Source organism: Dendropsophus ebraccatus, chromosome 4, assembly GCF_027789765.1.
Source record: "Dendropsophus ebraccatus isolate aDenEbr1 chromosome 4, aDenEbr1.pat, whole genome shotgun sequence".
Taxonomy (NCBI): Eukaryota; Metazoa; Chordata; class Amphibia; order Anura; family Hylidae; genus Dendropsophus; species Dendropsophus ebraccatus.
Window position 1 is genome coordinate 17,858,993 of NC_091457.1, and position 21,565 is coordinate 17,880,557.

The 21,565-nt window shown below is 45.8% G+C and overlaps 1 protein-coding gene across 5 annotated transcripts in view; it reads right to left on the reverse strand.

Moving 5' to 3' along the window:
• ANO1 (anoctamin 1) overlaps positions 1 to 21,565 on the reverse strand; it is a 135,516-nt gene that overhangs the window by 101,663 nt on the left and 12,288 nt on the right. Inside the window, exon 1 of one of the 5 annotated variants that reach the window (XM_069965209.1) lies at positions 6,714 to 6,753. The exons of the other annotated variants lie outside the window; for them this stretch is intronic. The gene's annotated coding sequence lies outside the window, so the exon portion shown is untranslated. Of the gene's footprint in view, positions 1 to 6,713; positions 6,754 to 21,565 lie in introns of those variants that run through there. 5 annotated transcript variants of the gene reach the window in all.

Consider the following 21,565-nt stretch of genomic DNA (forward strand, 5'->3'; position numbering starts at 1 on the left):
GGAGAGTTCTGAGGAAAAAGTTTTGTAGTAGAGGTAAGAGAACCCATCTGGTCCAGGGGCCCGTCCCGCTGGGAGGGATTTGAGAACTTCTGTAAGCTCTTCCGCAGTGATCGGAGTATTTAGTTCCTCAAGCGCCTCAGCGGTCAAAGACGGGAGGCCACAATCAACAAGGAACTCCGAGAGGCAACGGGCACGGGCCCCGGGACCCGAGGGTAAGGAAGACGGGAGAGAGTAGAGTTTAGAGTAATACTGGAGGAATATAGAGGAGATGTCAGAAGGGTGGTATCTCAGGGTCCCCGCAGAGTCCCTGAGGACCTGCGGAGACCGGGCAGCCGCGCGGTCATTAAGCATCCGTGCTAGGAGGGTGTGGGCTTTATTTCCCTTCTCATAGAAGCGCTGTTTAGAGTACATGAGGAGCTTCTCCACTTTATGTAGCGAAAGCTCTTTAAGTTTAGCGCGCGCCGCCACAAGCCTCCGCAGAACCCCCAGGGAGGGCCGCCGGGCCAAAAGGCACTCCAGGGAGGCAATGGTGGATCTAGCATTCTGAATCGCTAGCAAAGAATCCCTCTTCTGACGGGAGCTGACCGCTATACAATGACCCCTAACTACAGCTTTATGGGCTTCCCACAAGATCCCCTCTGAGGAAACCGAACCCCCATTTTCTAAGAAGTAGTTAGAAATACTCGACTTAATGGAGTCGCGGGAGGTTTGGTTTTTCAGTAATGTGTCATTTAAGCGCCAATGACACTGCCTAGTAGGGGACAGAGGAGCCTTCAATTGCACTATTACAGGGCCGTGGTCTGACCAAGAAATAGGGTCAAGGGCTGCACTCTGTAGAAGTCGGACCGTAGGTATGTTACCAAAGAAGTAGTCTATGCGGGAGTGTAAATTATGGGGGTGAGAAAAGAAGGTGTACCCCCTCTCCGTAGGGTGATCGAGTCGCCATAGGTCATACAGCTTATGAGCACGTATGAGCTTGCGGAATTCGGTTGAGAGTCTGGCTTGATCTACCGGGGCAGGTCGGCCTTGTACTGAATGTCTGTCCATCTGCTCCGAGAAGGGCAAGTTAAAGTCCCCACCCAAGATTCTAGGAGCCGGGGGATACTTAGACAGTCTATTTAAAACCCTACGGAGAAAGGGTATTTGAGATCGATTAGGGGCATAAACGTTACAGAAGATAAATTGTCGGCCTTGGAGAGTCCCATCTACAATGACAAATCTCCCCCCAGGGTCCACAAATGAGGAGGAAACCTGAATGGGGCATGTTTGAGAAAATAGAATAGCCACTCCAGCCGTCTTATTGCCTCTAGAGGCAGAGATGACAGTGGGGAAGGAGTGACGGGTGAATCTAAAAGTGGCCTCCTGGTCGAAATGTGTCTCCTGAAGAAAGGCAATGTCAGCGTGAAGATTGCGAAGTTCCCTCAGAAGTAATCGTCTCTTAACATTGGAATTGAGGCCTTTTACATTAAGGGACACACATTTAACCATTGTTATAGTAAGGGGTAGGAACCATGCTAATGTAGCGACTTACCCAGTTCCGGTTTCTCGATGGGAACAGTCTCCGGAACATCTCCTGCTGACGTAAAATCCTAGAAAGGGAGAGGGAGGGAAGGGAGGAACAGAAGGGAGACGTACAGGAAACATCACATAACATATAACAGATACAGAATCTAACAGGAAAAAGGGCACAAGGCCCAAAATACAGGCCCAAGAGACCCGCAATGAGGCAAGAACTTTGCCAAAACAACTCAGAGGTTGTCAGCTGGCAGCCCCATGAGGAGCGAAGGAGCCACCAAAAAAGAACAGTGAACATTGGAACATACATGTGAGATGAGCAGTACACTACCGCACAGCAATGCAAAAAGAAAAGCAAAGCAGTAAGTTGAGACCCAGAACATAAACAAATAGAGCCCCAAATTTAGAAGGTAGGGAACAGGAAGGGGAGACGGATCCGGAGCCACTAGGGTGGTCCTCTCAAGTCACGGGATCGGGAGGGGAGCGAGAGCCCTCAGAGCGGGGGCGGCGCCTCTTCTGACCAGAGGACTGCCATACTGGGGGTGGGGAGGGAGGTGGGGGAGCTACAGTCCAATCGGAGATCTTCGGGATGGGCAGGTCTAGAGCATCACAAAACGCAGGTAAATCAGCTAAGTTGCGGAGCATCACTGAACGCCCATCTTTTCTAGCCGTGAGGCCAAAAGGAAAGTTCCATCTGTACGGTGTGTCGTGATCTCGGAGAATAGACAGCAGTGGCCTTAGAAGTCGGCGCTTCTGTAGGGTGATCCAAGACAGGTCCGGAAAGAGTTGTATTTGGGCCCCATAAAAGTCCAGGTCCCGAAGCGAGCGGGCTTTGGCCATAATACTCTCCTTCAGCGTGTAGTCATGCAGGCAGCAAATTACATCCCTCGGAGCACCGGTTGTAGGCTTGGGCTTCAGGGCTCTGTGGGCTCTATCAAACTTAATTTTGTGGGTGGGAGGCTCTCCCAGCAACATATTAAAGAGGCCTTCCAAAGTAGATGTCAAGTCATTGTCCTGCGTTGCCTCTGGTAGACCCCGTACCCTGATGTTATTGCGTCTGCCTCTATTGTCCAAGTCCTCAATATGGCGTTGCATGTCATCTAAGGCAGAAGCTTGCACTGACACAGTGGACTGTAAAGTGGAGATATAGGCACGCGTAGAATCGTGGTCTTCTTCCAGGGTTTCTACCCGTAGTGCAATATGCTGAATGTCCTTTCTCACTGCCGCAATCTCCACTTTAAAAGCATCTTTTACTTCAGTTATGAGGGATTGCAGGTCCCTTTTAGTGGGGAGTTGTGAGAGCAGGTCACGTACCTCCTGTGGGGAAGAGGGTCCCATAAGGGATGCTTCAGAGTCTGAGTCTGAGTGTCTGCCCCCATAAGAGCGCTGGGCAGCTGACCTGGTGGCTGTTTGTGAGGATCTGACATGGGCAGCCACATTGTCATCATTGGGTTTATTTTTGTCCTTTTTAGGTGGCTTCAAAGAGGCCATCATGAATGTAGAAATGAGCTGCTGGCCCTTTAAGAGTCTGGGGGGCCGTATGGAGGCAGCACCAGGGGGTATAGGAGGGGATGGAGAGTCCAGGGCACCGGTGTGTGGAAGTGCCGGATCGAAAGCCAGAGGGGAAGCAGTACCTCTTGCAGCAGGAGGTGAAGAAGGGGTAATGTGGGGCCGCTGCTGGGGAGAAGGTCCGGAAGGCAAGATGGCGCCTCAGTGCAGAGAACCTGGGCTGCGGCCTGTTGCCTGCCTGCAGAGCCCTTTCCCCTGGGGGCTTATAGTATCCGGGGCAATCCGGTGGATATTCCGCCCAGCAGGAGGGGATGGGGGGTGGGTATGGTACTTGTCCCCCTTGCTGTCAAGTCCGCAGTGCCAGGGGAGGCCGGCTATGGTGTTGGAGCCGAGGGGGGAGGGTGACTCACCAGGCCTGTGGCAGCAGCGTGCGAGGAGGCAAGATGGCGCCGCAGCACGTGGGGATCAGGGCTGCCGTCCTTCCGCCGGGTCCCGAGCCCGTTATTCCCAGGAGCGGGTGTCCCAGAGGCTGAGGTTCGGGTCAGGCTGCTCACCCGTTACTTTGAGGGATCGCTGGAGCTGTGAGGACCGGGGCGCCAGAGGAAGATGACCGTGGCTGGAGCACTCAGGCGGCGGCGTCCCACGTGTCCCCCCGGGTGTCTGCTGGAACAGCAGGAACCGGGTTCGTCGTCGGCCCGAGAAGACCGGAGGCTCCGCTCACCGTCCCCTGGTCGGTTAGGTACAGTGGGGTAAGTTTTAGCAGGTCTGGGTCTGTTAAAGTAGCTGTGCGGCTCCGGAGCTCCCTCACTCTGCGACTGCTCCCATCCGCGGCTCGCCCCGCCCCCCCCAATCTACTATTCTACCCCAATATTGTTGGACAATTTCAAGTCCCCACCCCTAATCTACCCCCCAAAAAAGTCTGTTTTGGGTAAATTTGCATAAACCTCATTTAAGGTCCAGTCTCGGAAAATCCAGGTGTTAGGAATGGGAGGTATCATCCTGGTATTCTATCTTCTCATTGTTTCTCAGAAAATAAGACAGGGTCCTAGACTATTTTTTTTCCCTAAAAAAAGGGGCTAGGCCTTATTTTCGGGGTAGGTCTAATTTGTGGAGAAACACAATATGCCCCTGCACTGTAGCCCTACTCTACATGGTAGTTAGCCGCCATACTGTATGTCTTACTGTTGTAAGGCTCCTACACTGTAAGCTCCTCTGTAGTTAGGACTCCATACCTCCCTCCCCCTCTGTAGTTCTTCCCCATACTGTATACATCCCCCTCTGCAGTAAGCCCCCTGATACTGTATATCTACCTCCTCTGTAGATAGTCTCCATACTGTTTACCTTCCCCCCTCTGTATTTGCCCCCTGTACCATCCTTCCTTCCATATTTAATGTTCCCTATTGTGCATCTTCTTACCCCTCCTGCCTCCCCTTCAGCTTGTGTAGAGCACGTGGGGTATAACAAATCTAGGCCCAGTGTCAGGGATCTGTTCAGCTGACTTAAACTAGGGCTTATTTTTGGACTAGGGGTTATATTTCTAGCCTATCTTAAAAACCTGGCACTATTTCTTAGTTTTGGAGAAAAGTGGTAGTTTGGGGGCAGGACAACCAGTTAATTGATTACTCTGGATTGGTTGATCATACCGATCAGTTCAGTGCCTATTAGGGGTAGAGGTTTCTAAAAATCCTCTATTGTTACAAAACCTCGACTATTGGTAAGTTCCAGTTCTTATTATTTGTTACTTGCTTGCATTGATAAGTGCATACATGTATTTATCTGGTTGTTACAATTCAGTCCTAATGTAAGTCCTGGGGGTATCTTAGTACTGTGAGCCATTGTTAGCTAGGAAATGTGACTTTGCACAGAAATATAGACTTTGCACAGAGCTATGTATGTGACCAGCAATGCAAGCTTACTGTTCATAACGTGTCAGCAGGTTTACGTATAAGAAGGGGAGTAAAAAGAGTGCACATAACTCACAGGCATGTACAGCAGTGCTGGGGGATTATATGTCATCTTGGAGCTGCTAAACAGGAAAGCCCACCTTTTGCTCAGGGGCCCACTAATAGGTAGGGCCCACCTAGGGATTCCCCTGCTCCCCTGTGGGCCAGTCCGAGCCTGCATTTGCCTATGGCTTTATCCCGGACTCAAATGTCGAATGATTGGATGATTAAGCATGTTCGAGTTGCGCCCAACTCTAATTGGAAGGGGTATTGGGGGTTGAGGTAAGTACACAGAACTGGTCACTGCCGAATGAGAAGGTGCACAATGCCACTATGGAAGACAATGCCCTCTATAACCCCTTTAAGTATTCCTTTATACTATGTTGTTTTGTTGCTACTTGTATATAAAGTCTTATTGCTATGAAATATTGAACTTGCTGTCTTAATTCTCTCCATCCCATAGATTCCATGCTTGGATCATTTTACATTTCTGACAGCTGAGACCCAGATCAAGAAACCCGACCCAAAGTCTAACCAATCCAATTATTGACCTCCCAAGGTGGCACCGACTCAACGTGCCCTGCACCTGCCCCTGCAAGTCTATCACCGACCTATCTAATCTTCACACCCTCGAATAAAAACTCCCTAATGCAATGATCTGGGCGGAAGTGGCCACTGTGTTCCTCTCGGTTTTCTGAAAAAATCTCCATTACCAAATATTCTTATTCATAGCAACATGGAAACTGTACACAATACATAGTACCAAGTGCAATTATGCAGGTACCATAAAATCATAAAAGAAAGGATAGAATTGATGAAAATTCTGAACAAAAAAGTAAAAAAACTTACATTTTTTTGAGTGACTTGGGGATCCCCAGTACTTTACCATGGCCAGCTCAAAAGACTGGAGCTTTCTCTTGTATAATGGATAGACTGAAGCATAAAAGTAGGTAAGTACACTGTACATTATCATAGTACATGTGACTTAAAAGATAAAATACTATAGGTGAAGTTAAATAGAAAGAGACGTGGGAATGCTGCTGTATTCCCAGCCTTTTACCCTGGCTGATAAGGTTGACCCCAACCACAAAAACTTTTCTTCACTTATATAGTATAGATTGCAGAATAAATCAGGGAGAAAAAACAACAGCTCCAACTGTAAGAAGTTGGTGCATATAGTCATTCCTATATACAGTGAGACTGTGTGCACTCACTAAGGGGGGATAGTTATGAGTGTAATTTCCTCATGGTCCACATCCGAAACGATACCAGCAAGTTCTGACGTGTTTCCTCCACAGATAAACCCAGGTTCATCAGGGAACCAAACAGTCCATAAGCATAAATATTTCAATTTCAATGACTGCGGATGGCCTGTGCTAAGTTTTGTTCCCTGATGAACCTTGGTATATCTCTGGAGAAACATGAATATCTAAAAAAAGAGCCTGTGGAGCCTCATCAAAGAGTCATGAAACACGGGAATAGCCAGATATCCCTCCGGGAAGGACCCAGTCAAGGGGTGGCTCCTGTAAGGAAACCACCAAAACCACCATATTAAGTGGCCCTATAAGTCAATGTAATGACAAGGGAAAAACCAAGGCCAGGTAGCCATCCACATACAGCTGTTTCGGGGGTGTTGCCCCTCAACAGTGTGGAGCAGGATTCTGGCTAGGTGGGAGCAATGCCTAGTAGAGCCATAATAGCTATGATTTTGGATAAAACATAGTCTAGCTACAGCTCTGATCCTACCTTTGGCAGCACCTGTCTGTGCCTCTTCTCCGTAACGTCAGGATATTCTCTTGATTTACTGCATGGATGACAAAAATGTGCAAAATATCCAAATCTGACAAGTTTCATAATCCCCTTCTTATGTTGAGACCTTGCCGGCAGGATGGCGAATACCTAGAAACACGCACCAGCTTTTTCCTACCATCTGGCTGTAATTTTCAGAGCGCTCCGAACTACTTCATGTTACTTTAATCTGTGCTACCCAATCTATGAATGCACGCCGGCTAAATGGATGAGATTTCTGTTTCCCCACTGATGACAATGCAGAGCTGATAACTAGCGGACATGCAGAATTGTAAAGCATCCATATCCATAATAGCCACACAGACATGTACTTGCCTAATGTAAGTTTCTCATTGATCCGATGTGTTAAGGTTCCTATCCTTCAAACAGGATACATAAGAACACAACAGGAGATTGATATTTACAACCAGGGCTTATAACATGGGCAATGGTCAAGGGCCCACAAGACTAAGTATGTTAGTAGTGTACCCTATGTCAGTATTATTTGCATTATATAGATGGATTATCCGGGCTGAATTTATCTGGACTGTTTTTGTAGTCTGGATCCATACTTTCTCTAAAACAGAATGCTATATACACATAGAACATAACAGTGGTTTTAGGGGAAAAATTAGATAGCCTGGACTATGTGCATGAATACCAAGCATGGCTGTCCCCTCCAGAGGGTCCTCACTGTGCAAGAGAGGTAACATTGTAACCTTGAACATTTTTGTTCTTACTATGTACACTGTGCTGTCTCCTGAATGTAATTCCCTCTCTCTTAACTATTTATTATAATTATTAGCCATTCACTGCTTAGACCAGGGCTGCTTTTGTGTTGTAAATGCTGTGATACTTTCTGTGTTACAATGTGTTTAACACTATACATAGAACTATAATGTAAACAGGACCAGACTGGCCATCTGGCATTTGGGGCAAATGCCAGATGGGTCAGTCCCCTTTGGGGGCCAGTCTGGTCTGCCTTCTGGAATTATGCTGTTTCCCTGCACATGTTGGGCACTTGCCTCCAACTGGTCCCCAAGTAGATGCCTAGGGCCGCCAGCGACTGCACGTGGTGATGCTGGACATATGCAGGAGCCTGTGCTTTTAACTGTACGCACTAATAATGAGCAAATATAGTTAAATGTGGTGCACTGACAGAGCGAGGAGGCATTGGCTCCCTGCGATGTCAGTCACTATTGTGGCTGCAGGCATGATTAGGCGTCTGGCCACAAGAGGCGTGCTTGCAGAACTTAGAGGAGGAGATGGAAGCAGTGAGCTGGCTTGGGAGCCAGGTGAGTGTGTTTTTTTTTTTGTTTTTTTTTTTAGTGTTTTAACAAGGGTGAATGCTTATAGGGGTGGAGGAGACTTACTATTGGGGGTGAGATTACTTACAAGGGGATGTCTACCTGACAGGGGTTATTCATACAGGGGTTATTTACAGGTGGGGTAGGGATTGCCTACTGGGGTGGGGGGATTACCTACAGGAAGTTTGCCTACTGGGGAGATACCCTACAGAGAAGGGGGCTTGCTACAAGGGGATTACCTACATGAGGGTTACTACATGAGGTATACAATTTATTGGGAGAAGAGGGCTAACTACCTCAGTCTAGGCTGTCCTGTTTTATTGGCCAGAGAAGGGAAAGGAAATCCAGCTCAAGTTCACTAGCATATAGGAGGACACCAGTATTATAAATGGCACATGGTAGGTGGGACTCTGTTATAGATTTTACCAGTGTCGGACTGTGGTATCCGGGGCCCACCAGAGGAAATGATCCTGGGGGACCACCAATGAAGAACCAGTGAGAAACAACAGGTCGGTCAGTGTTTGTGAAGGTTCCAAAGCTGGGGGCCCACCGGAGGATTCTCCGTTCCTCTGGTGGGCCAGTCCGACTCTGGATTTTACACTGGAGCCCAGGAGCTTCAAGTTACCAGGCTGTCTGATATCTGATAAAACGGGATATATCGCCATGGCCCAGTATCACTTCCATTCTGTAAGCCTGGATATAGTTTTAGAAATAACCCACCAACCAACACTCTCAATATTATCCACAGTGTTATATTGTTTTTTTTTTCCTCGAGGAACTGTTTACACAAATATTTTTCCAACAAGTAATAAATCTTATAAATCTCAATAGAAACAACAAAACTTCTAAGATAAACAGCCAAGCAAAACACAACAAGAGTAGAAGGAAAGTAGAGCAACATCCGGTAGGCTCCCACAGTAAGACGCCACTGGGTCATAGCTACAGTCGTACAGCTGGAGCTGTATAGAAGACAAATAGACGTTATCCCCTAATTGTTGCCAGGGCTCTTCATAACATTGTCAATGTTTAAAATGTCTATTTAAAGGGATAGTTTAAAGGGGTTGTTCACCACTGCATTTTCTTTCAAATAAACTGGTGCTAGAAAATGCAGAGATTTGTCATTTACGTCTATTAATAAATCTCAAGTCTTCCAGTACTTATTATTTGCTGTATGCCCTGCAGGAAGTGTTGCATTCTTTCCTGTCTGAAGAGAAGGAGAAATTTTCTATCGGGATTTGCTACTGCTCTGGACAGTTCCGGACATGGACAGAGGTGGCAGCAGAGAGCACTGTGTCAGACTGGAAAGAATACACCACTTCATGCAGGACATGCAGCAGCTGATAAGTACTGGAAGACTGGAGATATTTAAATAGAAGTACATTACAAATCTCTGGCACTTTCAGTTAATTTGAATGAAAACTTTTTGGGATGACCAACCCCTTTAGGGTGCGTTTACACCTACAGTATCCGCAGCAGAGTTGATGGTGCAGATTTGATGCTGTCTTCGGTTATTTAAATGAGATCTGCTGCGGATCGACAGCAGAAAATACGCTGCGGATCCGGTAAGTGTGAACGTAACCTTAAAGTGTTTTTTGTTACAAGGATCATGTGAAGAAAAGCTGGCAACAAGAACTCCCTGCAGTTATAAAAAAAAACTTTGACTAGGGGCTGTATACCATATTAAATGGTCTCTGTCATCTCCAACAACATGATAGCCTTGATGATTCTTAATATATTTGGAAATCGCTTAATTTACCAAAAATGACTCTGTACTGAGGAAAATAACCCACAGTCATTTGCCATTTTGTGTCTCCTGTCCCTGCAGCTATCTTCTTCTCCCTCTTGTTAGAGGACTTCATCTATAGCAGCAGAGAGATCAGGACAGATCATAGAGAGTGGGGACAGGTCTTAGACAGTATTGTACAGGAGAGAACGCCTGGATTGTGTGCATGCAAGCTGTTTCCTTCTATAGTGGGTCCATGTTGTGCCTGAAAGGTAAATTTAAGGGCTTCTTTGTTATTTCTATTTTCTGAGAAGCTGTCCCTTGTGTTAATACTTGTGGTATTACTGTGTACTCTTTGCTGGCTCCTGAATGTAATCTCCCCCCTCTTTAGTTATTATCATTATCATCAGTCCACTGCTTAGACCAGGGCTGCTTTAGTAATGTAACTCTCTCCTTGCTGTGACCCTGTTGCTGGACACATAGCACCTTGAAAACCAAGTGCATTAAAAACCCTCTCTTCATACAGCTCAGTGCCAGACTGTTCAGTCTAGTGCACTTTTCTTAGCATCTTTTAATGGAATCACGGGGAGGAGTAGGGGCTGTCCTGTGATTGGCCAGAAAAGTAAGGGAAAGGAAGTGCATGTGTGAGTACTGCTGGAAAACAACCTAGCACCAGTCCCACCCCCTTAAAAAGAAAGAATGAGTAATAGCTATGTACTATGGTAAGGACCCTTAGATAATGCAGACTTTTAAACGTGAAGTAGAGGTTCTTTAGTTGTGTCCCACAGTTAAGTGCTTTAGGCATCGGTTAGAAAGTTATCCCTTCAGTGGTAATGAAGGTGTATTCTCTAGTTTTACCACAAGGTGCCAGTGTTATGTTCGGATTCTATTATATGTTGCACAGCTGTAGTCACTATAGGGTTACTGTTTTTGTACCACATGGTCTGTGCCAGCCAATGAGAGATGCTCTTCTTTTTCTACCCATCCCTGCACTTTATACATCCACAACACAACCCTTAGAGGACAGTCCAGTGTAGTCTTGCTGTGATAGTGGACAGACACACACGTATGCAGAAGGCAAAGACTTTCTTTTGCCAAGCTATACCAACAGACACTATGCAGTGCTAAGCAGCTAATGGAGGACAATATCACCCCAGCCCAAGCCGAGAACCTCTCTTAGAGCAGGGAGGTATTCTAGACAGAGAAACTGACCCGGATAGAGCAAAGCAACTGTAACCAAGGTCTATGTACTCTATCTCGCAAAGCAGGTGAAACTGGGATACGTTTGGACACTTAGCTACACTCAGGTAACAGAGACTGGGGCTTGTGTCACCCTCGTAAGACGGGTAACCCGACACTGCATGGCAGAAGGTGGTTTTTAGCGACATTCAGGTCGAAACATGGGCACATGTATTCACTTCTTAAGTATTCTTCAGGTATCCTTTCTTACAAGTTTCAGCAGAGCACATTACTACACTGGGTTGGGGCTCTTCCGACAAACTCCTCCCAACTCTTCTGAACTCTTCTACTCTACTCAACACTCAACTGAACCAGTACTGCTACTCTACCTCAGCACTTCAGAATCTCTCAGCACAGATTCAGTGAACTCATGTCTGTATCTCAGAAGTCACTCGTTACCCTACTATCCTATATTGCTAGTGATTTTCAGTAACAATCACATTATTTATTCTACTGGGACTCAGTGATCATTGCACTAGCACCGATACACACAGGTTTCACCATCCTTGGGTCATTTCCCCCTTTCCGTGGGTGGAGGTACCGACAGTCCGGGTGGGTCATCTCTCCACTCTAGACCACCATGATAAGAGACCAAGGGACCATTGGGGATCAACATAGCCAGCCACTACACAAAGCAGGTACAACTTCACACCTGTGTGCTGAGTTAGCACTGGCGTCACGATTTTACCACCATTGGCTGAGCTATATTCCAACCACCGACATAACATCATCCCGGCGCTTCGGCACCACAAGAACCGGTGCGCACCACACTTTAGGGTTGGGAACTTGAGTTCTATTTTTTTTATAGGGTCGAATTCTAAATAAGGATATTATATGAAACTTTCCCGCAACTGAACATACAAGAAACAACATAAGATGTCTCATTGTCCAGGCTATGAGAAAGCTTAGTGTATATCAATGAGATGTATTCTTATAAGATATTGCTCATCAGCTGAAGAGGGACACTTGAGCACATATGTTTTCAACTATTTATCATGCAAAAAGTTACTTATTTAGAAGTATTTGCCCAAGGTTAGGAACATGTCCTTATTCTTTCCCACCCTTTCTTATATGGATTTCTCCCAATGACTCATCTTTCAACTTTTTTCAGGCCATGATGAGATATCAAACAGACTGGGAAATCGCCGAGATGGGATATCCTGATGTGACGAGAAGATCTGAATTTCACAATGCCAATGGCCTACAATCTGTGGATAGTCTAAGCTATTGAGTGACCTTATAGCGAATAGTGTTCAGCGAATAATAAAAACTACAATGCTTGAGTGCTCTATACTGGAGGCGACTATTCTTCAATGCTCAAGTGCTCGACTCGAGTAATGAGCCCCATTGAAATCAATGGGAGACTTGAGTATTTAAAGGGGAACTATCAGCAGGTTAGACAAATCTAACCTCTCGATAGCCCCCTATAGCGCCGGGGACTCTGAGGAGGAACAGCAAATAGAAACTGATAGAAGATGAGTTGATAGAATATAACAGCAGATAGGAGGGCCCCTTGCCTAATGTAGTGAGTACTCTCCCGGGATGTGGTGAAGTGTCTATATAGTATCTCATACTCATGTATAGATCAATTTCAACCGCTTCATTTGATCGCCTTTTGCCCCTCAGTGTTGGGCTTCCGCCCTACTGGTGCAGTACAAGTCCCAGGTCTCTGTCACTGGGTGGAGCTGGCTAGTATTGTCCTCCTCCTCAGCTGAGCGTAAGTCAGTAAAGAGTGGCTAATTTGCACTGTACTCTACTGCGGTACAGTTTTAGTGTTCCTCTCCTCTCTTAAGGTGGTTGACTGTCACGAGTTTAGAAAAATCCATAGTATAGGCATGGGGTGAGATTCCCTTGTCCCTGGGGGTGAAGTCTACCAACTCCATGAAGGTTGATTCACTAGTGCAGTGGAACAGGTCTGCTCTCCTCTCTGTCTGGAACTAGACTAACTATACCTCATTTTGCCCCTCAGTGTTGGGCTTCCGCCCTACTTGTGCAGTACGAGTCCCAGATCTCTGTTACTGGGTGGAGCTGGCAAGTAGTATCCCTCATACTCAGCTAAGCGTAAGTCAGTAAAGAGTGGCTAACTTGCACTGTACTCTACTGCGGTACAGTTTTAGTGTTCCTCTCCTTTCTTTAGGTGGTTGACTGTCCCGAGTTTAGAAAAATCCACGGTATAGGCAAGGGGTGAGATTCCCTTGTCCCTGGGGGTGCAACTCCATGGAGGTATAGTCACCAGTGCAGTGGAACAGGTCTGCTATACCTCCAGGAAGTAGTGAGTGAAAGAGAGAGGTGTGTGTAGCTGAACCTAGTTTTGAATGCAGCTGTGCTGTGGGAGAGTGTGACACCTAATGGTTGGAGTAAGGTACAGCAGCTCACTGTCCTACCTGTGTCACTGAATAGAAACACTGCCTAGGTGTAATAAAATAAGAAAACACGTAGTGGGACACTCACTACATATCTTCTGCAGGAAGTGGTGTATTCTTTCCAGTCTGGAGAGCAGGAGAGATTTTTTATGGAGAGTTGTTACTGCTCTGGACAGTTCCTGACATGGACAGAGGTGGCAGCAGAGAGCACTGTGTCAGACTGCAATACATATACCACTTCCTGCAGGACATACAGCAGCTGATAAGTACTCGAAGACTGGATATTTTTTTTAAAGATGTAAATTACAAATTTCTTGCAGTTTCTGACACCTCATAATTTTTTTTACTGGTGTACCCCTTTATTAGAGTAACAATATGTAAACAACACTAAGAGATAGATCATTCCCAGTCCTCGGGAAGTGGAATAAGTGTCAGGATGTCTTTATAATGAATTTTCAAAGAAACTTCTCTTTGGCGGTTTGGCCTGGACCTTTTTTAGGTCAATGAGGTGAACAAACCTTGTACATTCTATTTCTTACAGCTTACGAATGGTCTACCTTAGGTTCTCACCCAGGCTCCCTTCTCCCTCCCTCTCGCAGAATGCAGGTTAAACCAAACACGCATTTAGGAATGCGCCAAATATTTTCTCGACAATAAATCTTATCAAAGCTGGAGACAGGTTTATTTTAAGCCTTGTATTACCAGATTTGCTTCAGTAAAAATGTTTACAGTCTGAGCGAACAAGAAAAAAAAAAATAAACACCACGAGATGACATATAAAAAAGCGAGATGCGTAGAATGGGAAAGAAATATTGTGATTAGCAAAACCACTTCCACATTCTCTGCGGAGACTCAGTCAACTGGGCTTATTCATGGTTTGCGGCCAGCCAACATCTTCACGGGAGGGAGCGGTGGTATGGCCATTTACTTATGACACTTAGGAGCATAAGTGGAGCATAAGTAGCATGGTTGCTTGGGGTGTTGGTTAGGAGATGTCTTCTAAATACTTGCCTCCTTCAGATTTGTTTAAGTGCAAGATTTGGTTCAACTCCTATAAATAAGGCAGACAACATTCTGCTGTACGTTATACTTATACATTGTAAACCTGTCGAAAGTTTTGATTGCTCGAGGTTTGAGTGTTTAGGCCTTGAGTGATCTCTAGAGAAGCGAGCTTCACTTCCTAGCTGGTGCCAATAGTCATCCAATAGTCATTGGATGGACACCATGGACTCTGAATGGTGCCTGTGGATGGAGACTGTGAACAACCGGGACGGGCAAAGTGCTACCTTGAGCTTCTCCTAGCAATACCAAGAGATCAATCAGGGCATAATAATAAATTATAGTGCCAACTTAATGGCTCAAACGTAGTCAACCAGTGACTTAGTTCTGTCATGCATGTATTTTCTGGAACTCAACACACTTTTGAGTCCCGGAAACCTGGAAATACAAGTATATGTTACTTGCTAATTGACTACATTCAGGTTATTGAAACCTATGGATCTCCTATAAGTACATGTCCATTTCGACGCGTTGACGACATATCTTTGCTATGTACGTCAAATCATAATGTGAACCAAACCTTTTTAGTTTTGGGCTTGTACTCTTCTACTCAGGTCATATAGCATTACAACTTGGTAGGATCATTGGCTACTCCTTGCAAAAATCCTGGTTCTATGATTGGTAAACCAAGTTAAATGTTTTACCTATAGTAATTTTCCCTTTTTTAGGACCAGCTAAGGTCTCTCTACACAGAAGTACTCAAACTAGCTGAGGTCAGGAAATGGAGTAAGTAAGCAATGTAAGCATCAAGGTACAAGGGGGTCACAAACCATAAACATTAGATAAGTATTGCCCAAACTTTTTGATTTTGGTGGACTTGTCTAATGCAGGGATGGGGACTTATGGCCCTTTAGCTGTTGCAAAACTACAATTCCCCTTATGCCTGGACAGCTAAAGCTTTGGCATGATGGAAATTGTAGTTTTGCAACAACTTGACGACCAAAGGTTCTCAGCTCTGATGTGTATGTGTGACTCTCCCCTAACTAAAGTCGAAAATATTATGGAGAACTTTGTAGGATGTAGTGGCTCAAAATGACCAAACCAATGACCATGGATGACCAAGGTAGACAGTGTAGTAGGAAACAACCTTCTACAGCTCACATGGAGACGTAAGACAACTATTTTCTCACCGTACAACCAGGACTGGTCGAATTTCATAATGTAATTACTGTGAACCTTGTTACTAGATCCTTTCCCGTATGTGGTCAACTCATTACCGAAGCTTGTAGCCCTGATCATGTTACCGGCAGTGGTAAACATTACTCTTAATGATCTTTATTAATCCCTCCTTGGTTAGCAAAGATGAACAGACAAGGTCCCTGTCTTTATTGGCTATCAGAGGAGTAACATGAAGTCCCTGGGCCCCTATGCTGTACCTATAACAGGGGTCTCCATCTACTACCAGCCTTTTATAATACTGTTGTGTTGGGACCACTGGAGGCAGAACAGGTGTAGTAAATTTAAAGGACATGCTGACTGCAATTTGAGATCCCACAATGGCTAGAGGGGTTGTTTTCTCTGACCCCTGGTCATAACAATGTAGGCAGAGGAGCTCCTTTTCAGATCTCTATGTTTGATCCCCTGGGGTAATTCCTGGTTAGCAATGCCATTGTCAATGGAAAATGGGATGCCCTTTATGGTATATGTACAGACGAAAACCAAGATATTGGGACTATAGGAGTTTTAAGGTGCATAGGTGAACCCCTACATTCAACTTATACTAGTGAATCATATTACACTGGACGATTATCGTGTGGGAAACCGTTATATCGTTCCAATTTAAACGATAATCGTTCCATGTAATTGCAGGCAACAATGGAAAAATCGTTTGTGGGTCATTGATCATCGCTAATGGTTCAGTGTAATTTCACATTGTTCATTCTTTTGCTGGGACCGTAACTAACGACTATCGTTGTGTGTAATATGATGAACAATTTCAGGTTAACGATAAACAATCTTGTTTGGTATTTTTTATTGTTAATAGTTAAAAATGGCTTCGTCTAATAGGACCCTTAAAGGCGAACCCCCGTAAAGAAAGATTTAAAGGAGAAGTCCGTTGGATTAAAAAATCAGGGGGGAAATTGATTATGAGTACTAACTTACCTCTCCCCATGCCTGCGGTGAGCGGCGGGCTTGGCCGTGGGACCCCCGCCAGAAGGCATTTCCTCTCAAGTTGTGATGATGTCATGACTTGGGGGAAAAGCCTGTCCCGGCTGATGGACTGGCCGCTCAGCCAATCAGTGACTGGATTGTTGGCCCGCCCCAGTCACTGACTAGCTGATCAGCCAGCCTATCAGCCGGGTCCTGACGTTTCCACGCCGGAGAGCCCAGCGGGGGTCCATTGGCTGCCATTCGAGGCCATGGGGGGAGGTAAGATAGTACTTGTCATCACTTTCCCCCCGCTCCATGTTTAATCCCTACTCATAATCGAAGTATGTTTGTAATAGGTTTCTATTCTATGAATTGTTCCGTCAACTAACTTGACTTTCGACTGCAACTCTACTCAAAGACTCTTCAGAGATTTGGAACTCTAATTAACACTAATTAGGCTAGCTTTACCTTTTTCTAGGCTATCCTACGATGTTTAACTAGGGCAGGGATAGGGAATCTTTGCCCCCCAGCTGTTGCAAAACTACAATTCTTATCATGCCTGGACAATGTTTCTTTGGACCATACCAAAAGTGGGACAGAGCTGGCGTCTCCTAGCAGAAGGCCTTTGGGTGTGTCCGCCACCTCTGCCCCCCCTGCAGCTATGCCCCATCTTGCCTCCACCATGTTATCTTTTGTGTACCTTACCCACCCAGTGTTCTACATTCTCCGGGTAAATATTTAACCACGTCCTTAGTTTCTACGTCTTGGCGGGCTCGATAGCATCACCGCACTTGTCTTATCTGGCAATTTGTTCTCGGCTCACACTTTTTGTTCCTCGTGAAGATAGCCATCGCATAATGGAATTTGTCCTTTGAAGGTCCGGAGGGTGCAGCCAATATTATTTTGGGTTTGTTTATGCTCTATGAATATGTTATCTTAGACCCGATGGAGATATACAGCTAAAGAATGAATATTTTACTTGGGAGACCAGCTGCCTTATGTCTGGCCCATGTCTTAAGAATGTCTTTTTTTCTTCTCTGAGACGTTCGGGCTGCCGTGCCTTTGGTGGTGACTGCCTGATGTTGTGCACACAGGCCGGGGTCCAGCGCTCTGGAGTGTTTAAACAAGCGCTCATCGGAACTGAGGCCTCCGTGGGAATTAGATGGGAAATTAGCAGCTTAAAGGGCTCCCCATGTCTATTATTAGCCGTGGCAGCTTTTAACTGGAAAACATGGGAATGACACAGATATCATCTATTTATAGAGCTCTGTATCATCCATGGGATCTAGCAGTCATCTCGATGCCATGCGGGGCTGCCGCTAAATGCTTGGTCATCACCTGGGGCACAGTTCTTATGTCTTTGTCACAGTGCCTAATATTACTATACAATATCACACTGATCTCCGGCTGTCAGGGCATGCTGGGAATTGTAGTTTGCAATAGCTGGGGAGCCACATGCTGGTTATGTCCCCAATCCCTAGTATGTGAGGGGTCCTAAATACCACATATAAAAACAGGGATTATTATGAAGGTCACATGGTAGGTTGGGAAGCCCAGGAGCTACAACATCCTGCTCCCTCATATGTACCCCATGAGAAAGAGCTGTAGACAAAAATAGCCATCTGAATGTATACAGAGACTTGTATTTTGAGAAATGAGGAGAGAGTACAGGACCATATGGAAGTAAAGTGCTAACCCTTTCCATACAGGCAATGTGAAGCTGGATACTTAAATGGACCCTGTTATTTATTTAAAGGGAACCCGTCACCATGAACTGCTACCTAAGCTATCGGCATCATGTTATAGAGCAGAAGGAGCTGAGCAGATTGATATATATATATATATATTTATGGGAAAAGATTAATAACATTTTCATAGTGACAGGATCCCTTTAATTGGCTTGCCCACTTATGCATTTTACCTTGGACGTACTCCTTTAGTTTGAAGGTTTTCCTAAGCACAATTTGTCCAAGCGTTGGGACCCCCAGACATCATCTGTAAACTGAGTGAAGACCTGCTACCAAGTGTTCAATCTCCCTACAGCGCCCCCACAGGTTAAATGAAGCATTACACAGCTCAGTGGGCTAGCAATGTACAGCAGGGGATGGTGGGTTCACTTTATAGCCACTCCACTGCCAATGTTCCCACCTACAAAGAATGGAGAGGTGTGTCATTATATCATAGGTACACTTTACCTGTGAGAGACACAATCTATAAATGTAAATCCAGAAAATCACACACTATGATTTTTTAAAAATGAATCTGCATTTTATTTATTGAAATAAATATTTGATCGCCTACCAGCCATCAGGAATTCTGTCTCTCACAGACCTGTTAGTTTCTCTATAAGAAGCTCCTCCTGCTCTTATTACCTGTATGAATTGCATCTGTATAAAACACCTATCCACAAACTTTATCAATCACACTATGGCCAAGACCAAAGAGCTGCCTAGGGACACCAGGGACACAATTGTAGACCTGCACAAGGCTGGGATGGACAATAGGCAATCAGCCTGGTGAGAAGGCAACAACTGTTGGCCCAATTATTTGAAAAAAGAAGAAACAGGTGACTTTTAATCTTCCTCAGTCTGGGGTTCCATGCAAGATCTCACCTCATGGGGTAAAGATGATTCTGAAAAAGATGAGGAATCAGCCCAGAACTACACAGGAGAACTTGGTCAATGGTCCTGGTCAGCCTGAAGAGAGCTGGCACCACAGTCTTAAAGATTACCTCTAAACCATCATGGATTAAAATCCTACAGGGCACACAACGTCCCCCTGCTCATCCCAGCACATGCCCAGGCCAGCTTGAAGTTTGCCAATGACCATCTGGATGATCTAAAGAAAGGCAGGAGAGAAGGTCATGTGTTCGCTGAGAACACAAGATAAACTCCACTCTCCATGTTTGGAGAAAGAAGAAGGATGAGTACAACTTTAAGAACACAGTCCCAACCATGAAGCGTGGTGGTGGAAACATCATACTTTGGGGGTTGCTTTTCCGCACGACTTTTGGGGGCACGACTGCATCGTATTGAAAGGAGGATGGATGGGGCCATGTATCGCAAGATTTTGGCCAATGACAATGACCCGAAACACACAGCCAGGGCAACTAAGGATCAGCTTAGTAAGGGTCCTATTTCAAGGGCCGATGGGGGCCCGATCAATGATGTAAACAAGCGCCGATTTGCTAGATTGGCGCTCGTTTACTGGGCCTATTCCACGGCCCGATGATCGTTGAGCGAGGGCTGCAGGGACATCGTTACCGATGTCCTTGCAGCCCTTACACCATACATTACCTGGCAGGACTTCTCCTCCGCTCCGTCTTCCTCCCCGGGTCCCGCGGCACAGCATCAGCAGCTCCGGAGCGGCCTGACTGAGCTGTCAGACCGCTCAGCCAATCACTGGCCGCGGTGGTCCCGGACAGTGATTGGCTGAGCGGTCTGACAGCTCAGTCAGGCCGCTCCGGAGTTGATGCTGCTCCGCGGGACCCGGGGAGAAAGACGGAGCGGAGGAGAAGTCCTGCTAGGTAATGTATGGTGCTTCTCAAATCGTCGGTTGCCCGCCGCGCACCGCTATTCCACCATAGTAATGCGCGGTGGGGGACCGATGATTTTAGATCTGGCCCTAAATAAACGATCAGCCGATGACACGATCATCGGCTGATTGTTTTCTCTATTCCACCGAGCGATAATCGGCCGAATGTGACCGATTCGGCCAATTATAGCTCCCGTGGAATAGGCGCCTAAGTAGGATTTCAAGATCCTGGATTGGCCTAGCCAGTCTCCACACCTGAACCCAAAAGAACATTTTTGGTGCAAAAACTTAGTGTTGCCCCCCTCCCCCCGCGACAGCCCTGAAACCTGAAAGATCTGGAAAAGATGTGTATGGAGGAGGGGGCCACAATCCCTGCTGCAGTGTCTGCAAACCTGGTCAAGACCTCCACAAAACGTCCAACCTCCATTTTGATTAGAAAATTGTCCCTACTGTAGACAAGGGTCCTTATTGGTCCTAATTTTTTATTTTTTTCTAAACCAGACCCCCCCCTTTTGAATTTCCACATGAGAGCTCCTTCCTGCACCTCTGACATAACTGCTGTGTCCTCCATTGACTTCAATGAATGAAATCCAAATTTCTCAATTATTCCAAAGTCTAGATTTCTTCTCGGTCTCCAAGGACCTCGCCCGCCGTAAATAGCAATGAAGGATCCATCTGATAGTGGGGATGATATCACATCATGGCAATAGACAGAGCTGCACAGGAACTTAAAAATAGGATGATTGTTTCCATAAATATATGGAGGGAAATTTATTACTGAAGTCCAGACTGCATGTAGAATGGCGATTGTACTGATGACATTTGAAGAGGATTTCGAGGAAAAACTCTTATTCCCAGGAGGTGTTTGTGCACTACACTGAGAATGGAGATGGAAGCTTTTGGTTCCTTTGCCTTTGTAGCGGTGGTGCCAGGGTACAGTGGTATATGGACTGGGGCTGAATTACCTACACTAAGATTTTGGGATGTACAAGGATTAATAATAATCTGCACTTCCACCAGTAATATGTAAGGATGTATGAGATTTTGGTCACATTACCTTCCACCAGAGAGGATCTGAGAGAGGAGTGTTCATGTCCAACCCTCTCTCCCCAGTTCAGTCTAGCTAAGAAGCTTAGACTAGTGAACAGACAAGTTTTTTCTGTGCTAGGCCTTGTGTGGAAAAGTTTGAAGGGGTTATCCAATCTGCTGTTGGCCCTGGCCAACTCTGAGAGGATATGCATCTCTACAATCCTCTTCTTACCCGAATGGAGAGAATCATTTAACTAGTAGTTAGAAAGTAGTTGTACAAGAAGGGCTCTTCTACCAACACTGGACCCGTCATGGGTTTCCATCCAGAGTCCATGCTGTGTGGCTTACAAGTTACAACCTCACCTTACACCCTGCAATAGGGAATCGTAACACATCCAGCCTTCTGTGAAGTCTTCTAAATATATCACCACATTAATATCAGTATAAAGAAGGGGCGGCATTCCG